The sequence below is a fragment of the Triticum aestivum genome, chromosome 1B, assembly GCF_018294505.1.
Source record: "Triticum aestivum cultivar Chinese Spring chromosome 1B, IWGSC CS RefSeq v2.1, whole genome shotgun sequence".
Classification (NCBI taxonomy): Eukaryota; Viridiplantae; Streptophyta; class Magnoliopsida; order Poales; family Poaceae; genus Triticum; species Triticum aestivum.
Genome location: NC_057795.1, coordinates 275,383,436 through 275,402,121, shown reverse-complemented (window position 1 = coordinate 275,402,121; position 18,686 = coordinate 275,383,436).

Sequence of the window (18,686 nt, the reverse complement as noted above, 5' to 3'; positions counted from 1 at the left end):
TGGTCAATTATTGGATCTATTGTCTTGCCAAAACTTTGATTTGAGTATGGGCTATTCTCAAATCAAATCAGAACCAACGATGTTCTTAATGTTGTATTACTCGTGGTTGATCCCTTGAGCATACACCATTATATCCTTTGGTCTGACCAATACTATCGCTTGTTCTCATAATTATGGAATTCCATTTCTATGGAAACTTGGATGAATTGTTGTTGAGCCCATCGACAACATCCTTGTCCTCTCCATAATTTTGTTGAACATTAAGCTAGTGTTGGAAACTTTTGAAAGCATTTGTTCATGCTAGGTCATGAAGCAAATGTTCGGATGTAAGAAGTGACTTCCTCCAACTCATGTGCATTTGATGCAAGTTGCCGCCGTGGATTCGAGAAAGTCAATGTTGCTTCCTTTGGAATCATCCCAAATCGGTCATGCATACGTGCGAAGTATTCTGTGGTTCAGAGACTTGCAACCTTGATTCTATATGTATCCCTAGCACACCAAGCCACTGATTGATTTGTTCAAGGAAAAGAAGTTCCTTCTTAAGAGTATACCTTATGCAAGGACTTCGATATCCTCGATGATGGATTCCCCCATCTGAACTCGGTAGTGTTTTGTTGTAAGACTACCATGTGATCGTGGTTGTCTGGGACAACGTGCTCACATGTTTGTAGCAGAACCAGCTCATGTTTTGGAGCTTACCACCATAGTTCATTCCCCGAGAATCTCCCAATGTTATCTCGTCGATTTGTGTGCAAACTTTTATTTTCTTTCTAGACTCGATGAGTCTGGATTATTTTGACACCAACCAGATATGAATCTCAAGCAGATATGATGGTTGGAATGTTTCCCAAGAACTATAACAATGGTCTCACCGTAACCGGTAAAGTGGATGTCGTGGCTGACACACCCAGCCGGAAGACCTATTATTGTAGTACCTTGATTGAAAAAGTTGGCCACCTTCCCATAAGGACTTCGTAGGATATACTCCCTAATTATTCCTTATGGATTCTTGTGCTCCCGAAGTCCGACCTTCTACTTGATGGTCTAGTTACCAAACCATTTCAATGAATGGCATACCCTAGCACATCAAGGAGAACATTAGAAGCAGAGTTCTAAATGTCTCTCGATCGATCATCCAGATTTTGATCCCTTGGCCTCGCTAAGGTGAAATCTGAGAATGTGTTATCTTTCTTTGCATCTGCTTCCTCCACCAATACTCATCATGGTAGTATGTTGTGTTGCCAGGATCCCTGACATGGATGTTGGTAAAACCTTGATGAAAATGGAAATGCCCAAGTTCTTGAGAGCACGCACAAGTGCCAGGTTTTATCGTCGGCATTAATTGCATAGTGCTCTCAGTTTCCTCGGTTATGCTATAACCCTTTCAAACAGTGGATTCACTCTCTACTGATGGGGTTCCTCCCCAGTTACCAGAATCATTCCCAACTTTTGCATTTAGTTCCCAGCTTGCACCACCAATGTGCCATTCTACCATGCGTTCCATCCATTTCCGATGATAAGCTAAAATCATTCCTTGCATTGTCTTCAACAAGGTAATCCACATCATCCATTCTAGTCCGGCGTGCCATTCCTTCGCACTCCGCCAAACGATTGCTGTGATTTGCCTTAGGCTGGTATAGAAAGTCCCAGTGATCTCTATATCAAAGGTAATTCTTCTTGCCACTTAAGGTAATAATTCTACGAATCACCCTCCTCCAAGATGTCTCGTTATGGTATCATGGCAATTCAACTCCTCGCTACGTTGACAATCGTTCACCACCCTCGTAAGTGTGGAATTGTAATCTACCTGGTGAACCTCTGTCATCTGTTCCATTCCATCCCTCTAGATGTGTGCTTCGTGTCTTAGCTCGAAAGATGTTTCTATGTCTCATTCCGTGAGTTGATCCTGAGTTGTTCGATCTTCGAGGAGATCGATCCTTCTAGAGTTTCCCTTTTTCTTCTTGTTGCCATGGTGGTTGGAGTTCTCAGAGCAAGACGTTGAGACAAAGATGGTGATCGAAACAACGTCCTTATGAAGTGCAACTTGGATCATGAAGATTGTGTTAGTTTGTGTTCCCCTTAAATCTTACCTACGCTTGAATCTCGGGACGAGATTCTTGCTCAGTGGGGGTGAGTTGTCATAGCCCTAGATTGGCCTTGTTTGTCTTTGCATCTCATCATGTCATCATCATAGTTATGATTATGAAATTTGAATTGAGGTTAATTGAAACCCTCATAAATCATTTCAGAAATAATCAACATTAAAATCTCTACAAAGAAGTCCAAGAAAATGTTCCTCTTAGTCTCTCAACATATTGGCAAGAGGTAAAAGTCAAACCAATATTTTCGGTATCTCAGAAACATTTATTTTGGGCCTTTGAATTAATTCAATAACTATTTGCATTGGATATATATTTTTTATATAATTAACATATGTCCAATAATTCTGGAACATTTTATGTGGTTCAGTATATTTTAGTTCTAGCCACATAATTAATTTCAGCATTTTATCAAATGGTTTAGTATTTTTACTAAATCAAAACAAAACAAAACAAAATAGAAAACTGAAACAAAAAAAGAGAAAGAAAACCTCACCTGACTACCGCAGCCCACCTGGCCGGCCCAGTCGGCCCGCCCAGCCACCTGGCCCAGCCCACCTCCTCCTGTCGTCTTCCTCCCCTCGCCCCGGAGCAGCTCGGTGGCGAGCGCTGGCGACACCCTGGCCTCCTCCCTGCCTGCCTCATGCCCTCGAGGCCCTTCCAGCGCCACGGAGACGGCCACGCACCCCCCAGGCCCTCTCACTCTCTTCCCGAGCTCCTCTCCTCCTCTGGCTCTCTCGCACGCAACCACCGAGCACTGTCGCCGCCAACGACGAACACCACCACGGCCATCGCCTCTCTCTCGCCTCTCCATGCTGTCTAGAGGCTCCGCCTCGATGCCATGGAGCCCCAAGACGAAGCAAGTGCTCGCGGGACGCCCGAAGCGACGCCATCATCCTCATCCATGCCGTCGGCCGCCGGAGATCCCCCTCGCCGCCCCGCTTGCTTCGACCCCTCCCCGAGCCTGCTGACTCCTCCGTTGAGATCGCTGTGAGCTCCGCCACCATTCCCCCTCCTCCCCGCGCTCGTTCCCGCACTCTAGCCGCCCTTTTCACTAGGGCCGTGAGCTCCTCGCCGTCGGCGATGACGCAGACGAGGCCAGGGCCACCGTAGCTCACTCCCGAGCATGGCAACATGCTCCACACCTCACTAGGAGCCTAACACACACACCAGCTCCCCCTCCCGTGCACTACAACGCCAAACCCGCAGGTGCCCGAACTACGACCGCCGCGGAAATGCTCGCCACCGTCAACTCCGGCCATTCCAGCTGCTACCGCCACCACCACTAGATGCGCGAGAGCTCCAGTAAGCCGTAGCAGCAAACCACGCTCAAAACAGAGCCCCATGGCGAAATCCCGACTCCCTCCGCCGCGGATTTGGTCGCCGCCGGCTGAACTCTGGTGACGCCGACGTGGCGCACTTACATAGCCACTAACGACCCTGCTAATTACCCCCTGACTCACTTACATATGGGCCCCACGCCCTAATTAACCAGGTTAGTTCTTGTTTAAATAAAACTAACCCCACGGGCCCCACAGGTCAGTTTGACCTGGCCCCGTCACATTTGACCGACCCCACACGTCAGTATTGACCATGGAGACGTGTCTATTGACCGGGCCCACCTGTCAGCGTCACTAACCAGCCACAGTCACTCACCAGTGGGTCCCACTGGTCAGGTTTGACCTATTCGACGCCTGTTGACCGCTGACATCACAGTGACGTAGTGCTGACGCAGTTAATTATTTTCTGGATTTAATTTAATTCAATAAATTCCAGAAAATTGTATAAACTTCTAAAAATCATACAAAATCAACCGTAACTCCAAATGAAATAAATTATATATGAAAAATGATCAGAAAAATCCAAAGATTCTGTTTATGGCATTATCATGCATGTTTGAACAACTTTAAGCTGCTGTATACAACAATTTGAATTGATGGCATTTGAAATGTCATATATGGAGTTTGAATTTGAATCTTAGATTCAAACCAACTCCATTTAATCTGTTGCTAGCTGCATTAGCTCAAATCACAGCATATTGACATGTCATGATCATGCATCATATTGTGCATTGCATTGATTGTGTTCTTCCTTGTTTGTTTGTCCCATCTCGATATACATGGTTCCGACGATGAGTTCGATGACACCGATGAAGAACTATATTATCTTCAGAAGTGCCAGGCAAGCAAAAACCCCTTGTTCATTCTGATACAATCCCACCCTCTCGCTCCTGCTCTCTATTATTGCATTAGGACAACAACGATTCATCTGTTACTTGTTGCGGTAGTTGAACCCCTTTATCCTCTGCATGACATGTCATTGCCACAGTAAATAGATGAAACCCACTAGCATGAGTATGAGTTGCTTGAGCCCTGTTGTGCCTACTCATTCATGCTTGTTTGTCATGCCTGCTACTGCTTAGAGTTGAGTCAGGTCTGATTCATCAGGGATGAATCAGAGGTGTGTGAACATGTCCTACTGTGTGTGAGCTAAGTGTGTGAACACGATTTGGTAAAGGTAGCGGTGAGAGGCCATGTAGGAGTACATGGTGGGTTGTCTCATTGAAGTCGTCCTCAGGAACTGAGTTCTGTGTTTGTGATCCATGAAACAACTACTACCATCCATTGGGCCCTGAAATATGACCCCGCTCGACTTCTTAATCACCCTTGTCCTCTGTCCAGGAGTTGCAAGTAGTTTCTGGTGTTTGTAGTATGCTGGAGGCCGTGCGCAGCGCTGACCGGAGGGGTGGGCTGTGATGTGGTAGGCACGTGGCCGGGTATACCGGGTGCCCGTTTGGTGTCGCGGAACCCTGTACACATTGTTCGGGGCCGTATGTGGAAACCTCAGCCGGAATCCCTGCGGATGGAACCTGGATAGGCGATAAACCTAGACTAGAGACTTGAGTGTTTAGGTAGGTCGTGGTCTACGCCCACATCGGCTTTCGCTTGAAGTCTGCCGAGCACATGTCGTGTGCAGATGCTAAGTGGTGGAAACATGTTTGAAGAAGTACACCACCGAGTCAAAGCTGGCTTGCTGCAGTTAAACCCCACCATCCCCTTTGTTGATAATGATGCATATGTAGATAGTTCTGATGTAAGTCTTGCTGGGTACATTTGTACTCACGTTTGCCTATTTTATGTTTTTGCAGAGAGACTTCGGTCTCACTAGTAGTTCCACGTGGACTTCGACGTTTAGCTTGTTACCTCAGCTATGATCTTGTGCCCTCGACAGGGTCTAGTAGATAGTCAGGCTTCTCGGCCTTTTCCTTTTGTAGATGTCTATAGTCAGACATGTTAAGCTTCCACTTGTGCTTTGACTTGTATGCTTTGAATGCTGGGTCGAGAGACCCATGATTGTAATATCTCGCTCCTCGGAGCCTATTGAATAAATACTGGAGTTGTAGAGTCATGTTGTGATGCCATGTTGTATTTGCACATATCGAGCATATTGTGTGTATGTTATTGAAATGCTGGTATGTGCAGGATCTGACTATCTAATTGATTATCCTTGGTAGCCTCTCTTGCCGAGAAATGTCTCCTAGTGCTTCCAGCGAGCCTTGGTAGCTTGCTACTGCTCCGGAACACTTAGGTTGGCAGGCATGTGTCCTTCTTCATTCCTGTGTCTGTCCCTTCAGGGAAATGTCACGCGGTGTCTACCGGAGTCCTGTTAGCCTATTACAGCCCGGTTTACCAGAATCCTGCTAGCCCAGTTGCTACAGCCCGGATTCACTCGCTGATGACCAACACGTTCGTTGCTGGGTCATGTATGCCTGTCCCTATAAGTTAGTGCCACTTTGGGTTCTCGACTAGCCATGTCAGCCCAGGCTCCTTGTCATATGGATGCTGGCGACACTGTCATATACATGTGCCAAAAGGCGCAAACCGTCCCGGGCCTGGTAAGGCGACACCCGTGGGAATATCGTGCGTGAGGCCGCAAAGTGATATGAGGTGTTACATGCTAGATCGGTGTGGCATTGAGTCAGGGTCCTGACAACGTTACTCGTGCACATTAGTGATCTGCACCTTCCATTACATACATACCATATCATATAGGTATCATCTTGATATCATATCATCTCTTGTGTCACAAGATTGTTCCCGCGTATACACAATTGCTATCTTGGTTTGTGCATTGTGCAAAAGTGGCCATACAAAAAAATATAAAGCTTTTAAGCAAAAGAAAGAGATCAAAGAAGCTTGTAAGCAAGTGCCATAGCATCATACCACATTGCATATAAGATTTTCATATCCGATCATCTTGGATCATCTTGTTAACCACTGGGAACATCATACATACATAGCATGCTTGGGATAGAAGTTGCTACATTTTGCATCTTATAGGTTGTGCACAAGTTTTGTATCCACCTTTTGAGCAATCGTGCTAGCGTCTCTCTTGAGTTGTGCAACACAAGTGTTTTCCATGGTTTCCACATTTTGTGCTCATTCCTTGGTTGCACGACCCCATTTATCTATCCGTGTGTGTGTTTCCGTGTGCCACCCATTGCTATTGGTCTACTTTTTTCACTTGCGAATTTTTGAATATCTTTCAACATTATTGACTCTTGCTAACATTTTGCATCAAATTTTTGTGCCACTATCCTCACCGAGCTCCACCATAAGCCTTACTTGTGTAGGTGTGAGAAATTGATGAGATCGGTACCAATTGTGATATTTCCTTGTTACATCATTGAGTGATCATTGATCCATTTTCAACATCGGTCAAGGTACAACTGGTATAGTTCTCTCCTTTCTTCCACTCATATTTGCTCGAGTCTTGTGATGGATAGGAAAGGCACTTCATCTCCAGTCTTCGACAACAACGACGGCGTGAACAACTACGTCACCAAATCGTCAATCTTCGATCTACAACAACAAATGCATGGTGCACATTCTACCTTGTGAGAGCGCATCGAGAACCTCTCCATCAACATTCGTTACTACGAAGAAAGGAAGAGGGACTACATCGACAACAAGCTTTCCGCACAAAAGGAGGAGCAAGATGCAAGGATGGAGGAGATTCGGGCCTTAATCAAGTCTACTTCCACTTCGTCATCTTCAAGGCGGCGGCGACCAAGTCGATCATCTTCAGAGCGCCCAAGTGATGCAAGTGCAAGTCGCCCACGTCCACATCTACATGGCAACCACCATCACGTTCGTGATCCACATCTTCATGACGGAAAAGTCACCTCCAAGCATCATCTGCACGACGACAACGAAAGACATCTACTACGAGCTCAATCACGACAACGACACCATCATCATGAAGATGCTCGCCAAGCGCAAACCTACAAGTCCAAACAAGCTCTACTGCACGCCAAGTCCAAGCTTCATGAGCAAAAGAGAAGACCGTGATACGAACCACCAAGACGGATCTACGGCTACACCATCCACTTAGGCATCTTCGCTAAGTGCTATCAAGGCATCTTCGCCTTTGGACGTACGGCATCTTCGCCTACTTCCCACGAGTACGCCTACAATGACTTCATCAAGTCCAAGGCAACCACCTACGAGCGAGGGCAACACTTCCATCTTCGGAAGCCCCTCAAGGAAGATGGTCGAGCATGGCATATTCCCTTCGGTCATGGAGACGAGCTACGAGGTGGCACATCATATGGGACTCCAACAACAAGACAGTGACAAGAAGGTTGAGCATGGGACTTTCCCTTCAACAAAGGCGGCGATAGGAGTTGAGCATGGAGACATTTGCACCTACATCTCTCCGACACCCACATATGTCGAGATGCCCCATTTATCATGTGAGGAGAGCCACCACCCCATGAGTGAGATGAGTGACTCCACCATATATGACATTGAGTGCATCTCCTAGGAGAAGATGAGTGTGACCACCACTAGCCCCACACATGGGAGCATGCCACACATCCTATGTGAGGTTGAGAGCCATTTGAGTGACTCCACCAACCATATGAGTGAGAGCACCCTTGAGGGAGTGAGTGAGCCACAACACTTAGCGAGTGAGGTCGTTGACACAGCATGTGAGGCTACTATGATTTCTAATGACTTAACCTCTACTCCTAGTGTGTTTTCTTCTTTGGCGCAAGGTCTCCTACATGACGACATGCCTATCCTCGACGCGTACATACCTCAAATGGAGATGATGATGGCCATGGTGGACGATGATGCACCACCCACATGGTTCCATCAAGATGAAGATGACAACGAGTGGATCTTCGACACCTCACCTACAACACATGAGCGACATTCCAAAGGTAACATAGGTGATGGTACTTCCCTTGTACCACTAGTGGACTCTCTTGACATAGATTGCTTGCATGATGTTGATCCACTTATTCCCATGCTTCATGCTAGTGCGACTTCTTCATGTCATGACTTACCAATTTATGATGAATATGATGATGAGATTGTTGGGTTTCCTAGTTGTGATGCTATGCTCCATAGGATATCCTGTGAAAATTCTTTTGGTCACATCATGTTCGACAACCCTTTAAACTTGTCATATGCTATGAATGAGATTTCTCATATGGCATCATTTCAATCTCAACATAGTAATTATGCATGCCCCATTAAAATGAATCCCATTTGCACTTATGGCATAGATGACGAGATGATGGTCTTGGCTTTTGTTTTTCATGTGATGATATTGCCATGTTTCCTTTACATGATTTGCGCCATTCATCTACTATGCCATGCCATGATCACATTGTTCCAAATATGCTTTGTTTTGGATGCTGTCAATATTCTCCATGTAATGTTTCTACTAATGCTCATGAGGGGACCCCCATAGTTTCCTCATACATATTAGGAGATTTTGATGCATTCCATACTTTGCATGATTCCCATAATTGTGTGTACCATATGCATTCCATGAATAACAATGCTCTAGATATTTCTCATGATGTATTACATCCTTTGAGTCTCCATTATGAAATACATAACAACAAACCCATCATGATGGATGACATATTTCTATATCACGCATCTCATTTATTTGAGCATTGGATATTTAAGCACGTGCGCATCATAATGGATGATGTGTACATATACCACGCACACACAATTTTCCCTTTGTATTTGTTTTGTGTAGGTACTCAGTTATACTCGTCAACCTCTCAATCCCAAGAGTTGACGAAACGAGCTCTTGAGAGCAAGGATGACTTGGGATCCCATGGACTAGCCTTACCACTGTTCCCTTTGTGCAAGGACTATGTGCATATCTTTTACTTGGCTCTCACACAGCTATGGCTATATATCACTTGTCACCTTATGCTCATTTTACCGTGTTCACTTTGCATGATATGCTTGCTCCTATGCCTTTGTCATGCAATTGTGACCCTTACTTGCATCTACCCATGATTCACCATAATGCTACTCATATGTGTATTTTCATGCTTGCCATGATTTCTTTGTGCCCCATGCTATTGATACTTGTTGTGTTGGGAGAGTCATGATGACCCATTGCTATTCACATATGGCCTCTCGCTAATACATTGATGATATTTTGCTCATATCTTGTTTTCATGCTTGTGATATGTCATGTGCATTACATATGCCCACTATTTGCACACGTGACATGATTGCCATGATTACCTCTAGTACGTTGCATCTTGCACTACTAGCTTGCCTGACTTGATCACTATGATTACTTGCTTGGTTGCATCACCCATGTTCCATTCTAACTCGCTTTCTTGGGTTGATGACATATATGCTCATGCCTCTCACATGATATATCTTGCTCATTGTCACTTGCCTCCAATAGTTGCATTTATGATTATTGATCTTGGAGACTTGGACATATTACTTGTGATGCATGCTTGTTTGATTGAGCCTCTTGTATTGAGTTGTTCTTGCATCATATGCCTCCATACTATGAAATGCTCCCTTGTCCTTTCTTATGATGAGCATGATGCATACACTTGTTGGGTATCTCACCACTCGAATGATAGGTTTTGCATTTACGCTAACCTAATTTGTTTTTCCGAGTGTTTGTCATGTTCTTTCATTTTGAAGGATTCACAAGGCGGTACCATCATGGGCAATATCGGTCATGCAAAGGTCTACATGATGCACGACACCAACATTTTTGACATCCTCATAAAGGTGAACTCCTTCCCTTTGAGCCATCCTCACATATGCATATTGGATGGGTCACTCTTTCATTGTTGTTTCCTTCTTGTTGTCTACATGATACATCTCACGAACAGAGGAGCGACATTGGAGATTGGCTCTATGGACCGTCACATTGAGGAGCGCTCGCACTTATTGGATGCACCTTCGAACCTCCACTCATGCCACGACATCGAGCATTGGTACATCAACACTCCTTTGACATGTTGCACCACCAAATCCACATTTGTTAATTGTGCTCATACATGCCATGCTCCATGGACATTTCATACTCACCACAAGTTTGCACCCTATGCATGGATTGACGCACATTATGCTTGTCTTGTTGCACCTATTTCCATGTCATCCATGATATATCAGCTTGTGCATTTCCTAAGAAAATTTGTTGTAACCTTTCTTGATGGCATATTCATACATCATGATCATATTGCCCACTATCATTTGCATGATCACATAGTCACTTTGAGCACCAATTACCATGTTCATGCTTTTGATATACCGTCACACTATGACATCATTTTGCACAATGGTAGAATTTGTAGCTTTGTGCACCATGCAACTTACCATACCTTGTTGTGAATAACAAATGAATTTGCTCCCGTGAATGCATTACATATCATTCTACATCTTTTGGATAAGCATCATGTGTCTTGCCACGCACAATCTTGTCGAACGGACTCATACTTACTTGATGGACACTTTGTGTGTGCTAACCATTGTATTTCCGAGTGTCGCTTGTGTTTGCTCTTTTTGCATGTCTATCACTCCGGAGACACCTTGGGGTACTTGGATTGCGACATGTATTCAACTTCGTCCAACTACAAGTCCGTCCATGATGACCGTTTCCATGGTCATGAGGATCACGATCCGAGGTCGGATCTTTCCCAAGCAGGGAGGAGATGATGCAGAGCATCCCACGTTCTTCCCCATGTACACTCCGACTACTCTCCAAGCCCCAAGAGGACATATGACGAGACCTCGAACATACGCCATTGGACACAAGGTGAACTCGCTCCTCTCCGAATCGTCACTTTCCACATATGAGACATGGCTACTACCTCAAACATATGTGCTATGCATGACCAGAAACCAAGAGGAGGGCCATGGAACAACTACGAGCATTGGACAAGACGACAAGGACACCAAGCACAAGGAACAAGAAGAAGAGCTGCCAGGAAGCTACAGCTCTCGGACGACCGACGATCTCCGGATGTCTGACGCCTGGAGACTCCACCAGCTAGATCGACTCCAGCCGAGCCAACCTACAGCGCCCGGACGACCGCCCAACACCGGATGTCCGACACACATCAGCGCCCGGACGACCGACCCCGAGTGGACGTCCGACACTATTGGACCAGAGCCAAAACATTGGAAGTCCAAAGACTTACGGACGACAAGACGCCCGCGAGCAACCGGATGACTGACAGCCGTCGGACGTCCGACGCCTGTCTACGCACAGAGATCGGGCCCGAGGCCCATGTATCCCTCTCCCACTTACCCCTTTCGTGGACCTAGACTATAAATACCCCCTACCTCCTCCTAGCTAGGGTTAGAATTGTGATGGCTCATATTTGAGATAGAGCTTTGCTCATCCACTTGGTTACTTCTCCTCGGAGCTCACGACCTCTTCGGAGAAGATCCCCCAAGCGGATTCAAGACCCCATCACGGGAAGACCCTTCAAGATCTCCTCACAGAGAATACCTTTTGTATCGTCCTTTGTTGGCCTTGAATCGTGTATCACTCTTTGTGTTTCGAGGATCTAGCATATGTGTGACCCGATCTTATTGGTTGAGTGATTTGTCTTGTGTTTCCCCTCGTGTTCCCCTCGTTTTTTCTCTCGTGTTCTTCGTAGGATTTCCTCCAATTGTGAAAGATCGGGCATCTCGGGTTCTACCCTATATCACAACGCCATCACCGTTTGCTGCCCCCACTGTGAAGACTAGCCTGGAGCAACAGCGAGCCTCCAGCTGGAAGCAACAACTGCCAACTGAGGGGAGAACTAGCCCGGGCCAGCCGCAAACGCTGGAGGGCAGCCTTATGCCACCCGAGTCGCTGACGACTAGATCTGGCCATGCCAGATCGAGGGTCGCGGTCACCACGGGCACGCCCCGCGCAGCCATCCACTCGTTCACCATGGACCACAGCGGCTGTGGGTCATGCACTGGAGCTTGCCGTTGTCCCCCGAGCACGCGCCGTCGCACCCTGCCGCCAGCGCACCACCACCCACCAAGAAGATCACCCGTGTCGATCCCGCCAGCAGATGGGAGTGAGGGTCCCGCCGCCACCGCCGACCGGGCTTTGCCCTGCAGTGCGCCCTGGTGGCGGCGAGGAGGAGAAGAGGAAGGTATCCATGGGACCGGCGGCGCTAGTGTCCCCCCTCCCCGGTTGCTGCGGGAGCGACGCGAGAGGGGTGGGTCGGGAGGGCTCAAGAGGTTCCCTCCCCTTGATTCCCATATTCGCCTTGTTAATTCCATCCGTAGGAGAAAAATTGGTAGGTGTAATTTTACCTATACGTGATCCTTATTAATTTATTTCTCTCAACATATAGACATCTTACCAAAATATGCATTCATGCATGAGAAAACACCTGTCTCAACATGCATGAAACAACTATTATGCTATCAGTAAAATTCCATAACCATACAATGAATTATGCATCTTTTCAGTTGTCATATTATTAACTCAACTATTATGCGGTGGAGAGTCCACAGACCCACCCCCACCCCCGGTGTTGCCTCCCAAGTGACTCGGGGGGAGGGGGAGGGGAGGACCCTAGCACGCTGTCGGTTGCACCCTAGATCCGACCCCCTCCCTCGCATCGCCGCGCTGAAGGCGACACCGGCGAAGTCCGAGCTTGCGCAAGTGAGGTGGCGCCGGACGTTCCTGCCTCCTGTGGCGCCCTCGGGTGGGGCCTGTGTGACGCCCCCGATTCAATCATACACGCAAATGTGTATGATCAAGATCACGAACCCACATGAAGATATCAGAACACAACTCTAGACACAAATTAAAAATAATACAAGCTTTATATTACAAGCCAGGGGCCTCAAGGGCTCGAATACATAAGCTCGAATATGCAAGAGTCAGCGAAAGCAACAATATTTGAGTGCAGATATAAGTTAAACAAGTTTGCCTTAAGAAGGCTAGCACAACATCCATGATGATCGAAAAGGCAAGGCCTCCTGCCTAGGAGCCTCCTAACTACTCCTGGTCGTCGGCGGCCTCCACGTAGTAGTAAGCACCCTCATGGTAGTAGTAGTCGTCGTCGACAGCGGCATCTGGCTCCTGGGCTCCACCATCTGGTTACGACATCCAGAAAGAAATGGAAAAGGGGGAAAAGAGGGAGCAAAGCAATCGTGAGTACTCACCCAAAGTACTTGCAAGCAAGGATCTACACTACATATGCATCGGTATCAATGAAATGGGTAATATCTGTGGACTGAACTGCAGAATGCCAGAAGAGAACGGGAAAGCCTAGCCTATCAAAGACTAGCAACTTCAAGCAGCTCCAAGCATCTTGCGGCAATCAGAAAAGTGTAGAATAGCAGTTTATATTTAACAAACATGTTGTAGAAATAACGCCCAGAGATACTTCCCTGACTCCCTGTGGGAAAGCAATCTGGGAGCCACATACCCATTACATGCCTCAACATTCAGTATCTAGTTCTAGTTGTATCGATCGGGATACAACTCCGAGCGTCTATTACCGTGGACTCGGCTATTCGAATAGATCAGTCTTCCCTGCAGGGGTGCATAAACTTACCCAACACGCCCGATCAACTCCGGCCGGACACACCATCAGGTCAAGGCCGGCCTCGGCCGATCAACACGCCGTAGTCCTGCCTAGGATCAACAAAGAGGCCAGCACGCCGGTCTACATCCTAAATGTGAAGGGGTCATGGGCCAATTGTCCTTTGCAATCATGTGCATTGCGAACGCGGCAGGTGAGCAGACCTAGCCCCCTTATACAAGTGCAGGCTTAACCAGTCCAACCCGGCGCGCGCCACTCAATCGCTGATGTTAGTGAGCTTTCGGCTGATACATATGACGCAGAGTACCCATACTTATTCCCGCGTGGTCGTTAGTGCGAAAAAGGCCAGAGGCCTACTCGTATCAAATATCCAAACCGTTAATGTCTTGGTAGTGCAGTAACGATCAACGATCCATGATATGCGGTCCCATCGCCCCGTCTCACGGACTTGCAGCAAGGGCTAAGAATGCCCAGCCGTGCCGCGTGGAAAACTTGCGGGTATCCTCCGGATCAACCCGACTTCACATCACTCGCGGGTACCCCTCGGGGCGGACCCGATGTCATCATGGTTCTATGGTAAGTCAAAGTAACCGTGTGTCTAAAACAGCAAGGGGGAAACTCGAGGAATCACCCTCAATGGATTCCCACTTGATGTAACTGTCAAGGTGGACTTGGAGGAATCACCCTCGATGGTCCACACTTGAGGGGTTGCACGACAGAGTTGTTATCGGGAGTGGTGAAGGAGGAATCATCCTCGATGACCACCACCGAATAGTTACACTACAAGGTTAACATCAGAAGTGCTAACGAGGTATCACCCTCGGCACTCGATAGTAACCCTGCAGAGTCGTACAACTAAGGGGGGTGATGTGCGGTGTTGGGGTATGGTCGTCGATCACATTGATCGAGTCATCGATCATCAAGCGGGGCAACTGGGACAAGGTGGGTGGTCACTGATGGATCTCTAACCAATCTATACTAAACAATGTAGAATAAGTAGGTAAGGTAAGAAAGCAGGTAACAAAAACAGGCTATGCATCAGAATAGGATCATACAAAAGTAGTAGTAGTTCTAATGCAAGCAAGAGAGGGAAAGAAATGGGCGATATTGGAATGAACAAGGGGGGTTTGCTTGCCTAGAAGCTCTGCTGCAAAGGAAGAAGGGTCATCGGTGACGTAGTCGATCACAGGGGCATCGACAGCAGTCGCAAGGTCTATCGGAGAAGAAAGAGCAAGGAGAAACAAATAAATAACATGCAAACAATGTACACAAAGCAGGACATGGCAATATGCAGTGCTAGGGGTGACATAACGCAATGCTACACATTGCAAACGAAGCGGGAAATTAACTGGAACGTTTTCCCGGTTTCGGACATCCGTCAAACAGATGAACCGGAGGGGAAGGTTCCATGTTTGCAGTGCTGGAGGCATCTGACAGGTATGTGGATAGTGTATTCAGGTTTGGCTCATTTTTCTGACCAACTTTCATGTAGAAAACCATTTCATCCGAGTTACCGATTATTTAAATGAGTTTCCAAAGATTTAATGAATTTCTAGAATTTAAAAAATGCGAGTTGACCAAGTCAATTGACAGATAAAAGGGGGGTGGCCCACATGTCATAGGCAGCAACTAAACTATTCTAGTTAATTAAATTAACTAGCGTGGGTCCACTTGTCATAGGCTACAATCTAACCACTAATTAATTAACCTAACCACCTAAGGGCATGTACAATGGTGCTATCTTAGGAGTGCCACATAGGACAAATGATGAGGTGGAAGAGAGAGAACTCATAAGAAAAGGCTTGTCTTCTCTTATTTAAGAGAAGACAAGATATGATCTCTTAGCACAATATGTCTCACCACGTTTTTAGGAATTGCTAGTTATTGAAGATAAGGCTAAGAGATGACCCATTGTAGACTCTCTTTTTTGTCATCTCTAGATTTCATGCAAAACTTAAGATAAAACTATCTTATCACCATTGTGCATGCCATAACCCAATTAACCCTAAACTAGTCAAACTAACCTACAGGGCTGGCCTGTACGCGGCAGCAGCAACAACTAGCAAAGCAAGCAGTCTAGGGGAGTAGCAGCATAACACCAAGAGCAGCAACAACATGCAGTACGCATCTGGCGGCAGCAGCAGGGACGCGGGCCGGCGTGGCTGGGCGCGGGCAGCAACGACGGCAACAGTTAGTAGAAGCAGCGGGAAGGCAACAACACAAGCAAAGTGCATGGGGACAGCAGCGGCAGTGGTAGGCAGAGCCGGCGCGGTTGGGTGCGGAGGAAGTGGCCGTGCATGGCGACACACATTGGGGTGTGTGCAGGGGGCAGCGCACGGAGGCTCGGCCGTGCGCGGGGCGCGGGGCACACGCCAAGGGGGCGGCCAGGGCACGAAGTAGGGGAGCTCAGGGTGCTCGTGTCGTCGGCCATGGCGGGCGGTGGAGTTCGGTGCAGGTGGGCGGCGGTGAAAGGACCTAAAACCGAGGGGGAATCGAGGGGGGCTCACATCGCAGCTGTAGGGAAAGTCCGCAAGCTCGGGGAGGCTTTGATGACGTCAAAATCAATGATGACGAGCGGCGGGACAGAGCTTGAAGAAGACCTCGTTCCGGTCGATACGGTTGCTCCGGGCTCGATCTCGTGGGCGGAGATGAAGAAGTGGACAACGACTGTTCTCCCGAACACATTTCTACAGCACGAGGACGAGGGTGAGCGCGTGGGTGAGGTCGGCAATGGTGGTTGCGGTTCGGTCGAGCTCGAGCTTGAGTGAGGGAGGGCAAAAGGAGGGGGATAAGTGGCTAGGTCAAGCAAAGGGGTCGCAGGGGTCCTTCTTATCCTTCCCGGGGACTGGGGGATGGCCGACACATCGCCCAGCCTCGGCCATGGCGGTTGGGGGTCCGCTACGCACTCCCTTTCTCCTGTAGAGGGAGGAGGGAGATGACCCACATGGGATGGGCTGCCTATTATCTTAAGTTATTGAAGATAAGGCTAAGAGATGACCCATTATAGACTCTCCTTTTTGTCATCTCTAGATTTCATGCAAAACTTAAGATAAAACTATCTTATCAACCATTGTGCATGCCATAACCCAATTAACCCTAAACTAGTCAAACTAACCTACAGGGCCGGCCTGTACGCGGCAGCAACAACAACTAGCAAAGCAAGCAGTCTAGGGGAGTAGCAGCATAACACCAAGAGCAGCAACAACATGCGGTACGCATCTGGAGGCAGCAGCAGGGACGCGGGCCGGCGTGGCTGGGCGCGGGCGGCAACGACGGCAACAGTCAGTAGCAGCAGCGGGAAGGCAACAACACAAGCAGAGTGCATGGGGACAGCAGCGGCAGTGGTAGGCGGAGCCGGCGTGGTTGGGCGTGGAGGAAGTGGCCGTGCGCGGCGACGCACATTGGGGCGTGTGCAGGGGGCAGCGCACGGAGGCTCGGCCGTGCGCGGGGCGCGGGGTGCACGCCAAGGGGGCGGCCAGGGCGCGAAGTAGGGGAGCTCGGGGTGCTCGTGTCGTAGGCCATGGCGGGCGGTGGAGTTCGGTGCAGGTGGGCAGCTGTGAAACGACCTAAAACCGAGGGGGAATCGAGGGGGGCTCACATCGCAGTTGTAGTGAAATCCGCAAGCTCGGGGAGGCTTTGATGACGTCGAAATCGATGATGACGAGCGGCAGGACAGAGCTTGAAGAAGACCTCATTCCGGTCGATACGGTTGCTCCGGGCTCGATCTCGTGGGCGGAGATGAAGAAGTGACAACGACGGTTCTCCCGAACACATTTCTACAGCACGGGGACGGGGGTGAGTGCGTGGGTGAGGTCAGCGATGGTGGTTGCGGTTCGGTCGAGCTCGAGCTTGAGTGAGGGAGGGAAAAAGGAGGGGGGTAAGTGGCTAGGTCAAGCAAAGGGGTCGCGGGGGTCCTTCTTATCCTTCCCGGGGACTGGGGGATGGCCGGCACGTCGCCCAGCCTCGGCCATGGCGGTTGGAGGTCCGCTACGCACTCCATTTCTCCTGTAGCGGGAGGAGGGAGATGACCCACATGGGATGGGCTGCCTATTATTGCTAGCTGGGCTGAAATGCATGTGGGTGTAGCCCCCCACCCTTGTTTCTTTTAGTTCTCCACTATTTTGCTTAAACACTTGCTACCCATTGACTTTTGTTAACTATAACATTTGACACATAAATCCTAGTTATTATTTTGAGCATGCCCATAAAGTTTGGGGGCAACTGGAGTTGAATAGTTAATTGTTTGCTTTTAAAAGGTCATTTTATTTGTTGCCGGTCCATTTGTTAAACTACTAGGAATTTATTTGTAAGTCAAATGAAGTTTGTTTCAACACGACAATGATCACGGGAATTTATAGAATTGTCCAAACTTTTAGTTTTACCACTAAGTTGAATTTGACTTTGATTTTGGACAAGTGGCAAGTTGCATAGTAATCATAATGACATGACCACCATTAGGGGGAGATTACTGTAGCATGATTCTCGGGGTGTTATAGCCTGGCCTCCCATCGACGTGAGATAGTTTGGCGGCGGAGCTCCTCTTCGTGTGGTGTCGCCACCCCTCTCCGGTCGTCTCTCTTGTTCCCGACAGAGTCTCCTCTCTGGTTATTGATACGTCCATTTTGCATCATGCTTTTATATCAATATTTATTGCATTATGGGTTGTTATTTCATGTTATGTCACAATACTTATGGCTATTCTCTCTTATTTTACAAGGTTTACATGAAGAGGG